We start from the raw sequence: 1,999 nt of genomic DNA, 5'->3' as shown, positions 1-1,999 counted from the left end.
ACACGGATTTACTCACGCACTTGATCGATAAAAGTTACGCACTGAAATTTTTCCGTATTATTACAAATCAATATTATTACTATTAATCACTATCCATTACTCATTCGGCAACTTAAAATCACTTTAAAGGAAGAAACGCGTTACAGTACACGTTACTCGATACGGAGACTCTGCTCGACAGCAACAAACAGCTGATAGGGTTATGTAGATAATCTAGGATTCTAGGGTTATGTTGGTACTAGCGCTATCGAAAGCGAAAGTGACTGTGCGTGACTGGCGCGCGAGGCGCTACCACGTAATTGGCTGAAGCCTCAGCATTGAAGATGCGGCAGTTACGAAAATATGAAACGTAAAACGTTATACAATGTATTAAATGTTAAACGACGTATAACATTGTACGTCGTATAACATTTAAATATTTGAAGCGTTTTAATCTCGCCTTTGGTTTTTCCTTACGTTTTTGCAAGTACAAGAAATGTTCCATGTAGAAGTGTGTTGGTCGCTCTGAAAAGAGCGGATTGTTTTTGGTCGCCCTAAAAAGAGCGGATTAATTTAAAATTGGAAGATTTTACAGTAAGTGTTCAAAATGACCACCGTTCATTCTAACGCAAGCTCTCATGCGTTTTAATAAATTTGTTTGGACGTTCTCCAGTACATTTTCTTCAATGTCCCAAATAGCGTGGTGCAATTTTTCATTTAAGTCGTCGACGTTCTCGGGAAGCGTTTTGTAAATAACTTCTTTACAATATCCCCATAGAAAAAAATCTAAAGGATTTAGATCCGGGGATCTAGCGGGCCAACGTATTGGGCCGTATCGTCCCATCCAGCGGCCAGGAAATTGCTCATTTAAATAATTTGTAACAATCCTGGCGTTGTGTGGCCCAGCACCGTCTTGTTGAAAGACAATCTTGTTTCTGTCCAATAACGGCACTTCTTCTAAGAAATCGGGTAGATTTTCTCTTAACATTTCCATGTAGGTTTGCCCAGTTAAGATATCCGCAAGAACAACTGGTCCTAGTATTTTATTTCCCATAATTCCAGCCCACAGATTTATCTTCCAGCGAACCTGAAAACTTCTGAGTCGCGTGGCTCTGGGATTTTCGTCGCTCCACAAGTGCATGTTATGCGAATTAAAAATTCCTTCTCGTGTAAATAGCGATTCATCGCTGAATATCACATGAGAAGGGAAACTGAGATTTCGATCTGCTCTTCTCAGAAAATTTTCGCAAAATGCTCTTCTTGCAGGATAATCTTCTGGTCGCAAATGTTGCACGCGTGTATAATGAAATGCGTGCAACTTTTCTTCTTTTAATATCCTCTGCACAGTTGCATAAGATAAGTCGTGTTCTCGAGCAACAATCCGAATACTTGTTTCAGGATTTTGCTCGAAATCACGTACAACTGCTTCTGTATTCCGCAAATTTCTGGCCACGCGATCTCTTCCGGTATCGTGCTTATTCGGAAGGACACTTCCGGTTTCGTATAAGCGTTGAGATGCTCGAAGTATGACGGGAGCCGATGGATGTTTTTCCCGATTTGGGTACAATTCGGCATATCGTCTAACAGCTACGTGGTATTCTCCCTGGCACTCGCCAAGTGCCATCATATTGTAGTATTCTTGATTCGTATACCATTTTGACCTGCTGACGCTTCTAATAATCGAAGGATTATTGATTGCAGCATCGATCGCGTTATCCTATTTATACGATCTCCGCGGGGGTCGGGACCCCCCACCGCGTCCCCCGCGACGAATCGAAGCGTCGCGGGCAACCCGCGACATGTCGCAACACGTCTCGACACGTCCCGCGACGCTTCGATTCGTCGCGGGGGACGCGGTGGGGGGTCCCGACCCCCGCGGAGATCGTATAAATAGGATAACGCGATCGATGCTGCAATCAATAATCCTTCGATTATTAGAAGCGTCAGCAGGTCAAAATGGCAGCGTATACGAATCAAGAATACTACAATATGATGGCACTTGGCGAGTGCCAGGGAGAAT

The 1,999-nt window shown here is 43.3% G+C and overlaps 1 protein-coding gene across 1 annotated transcript in view; it reads right to left on the bottom strand.

Annotated features, from left to right (window-relative positions):
- The window catches only part of LOC105447963, a 17,349-nt gene that overhangs the window by 1,880 nt on the left and 13,470 nt on the right, over nucleotides 1-1,999 (bottom strand). The window lies entirely within an intron of this gene.

The sequence above is a fragment of the Wasmannia auropunctata genome, unplaced genomic scaffold, assembly GCF_000956235.1.
Source record: "Wasmannia auropunctata unplaced genomic scaffold, wasmannia.A_1.0 LD336116.1, whole genome shotgun sequence".
NCBI lineage: Eukaryota > Metazoa > Arthropoda > Insecta > Hymenoptera > Formicidae > Wasmannia > Wasmannia auropunctata.
The sequence above is the reverse complement of the archived record's forward strand: the minus strand, read 5'-3'. Positions and strand labels throughout refer to the sequence as shown.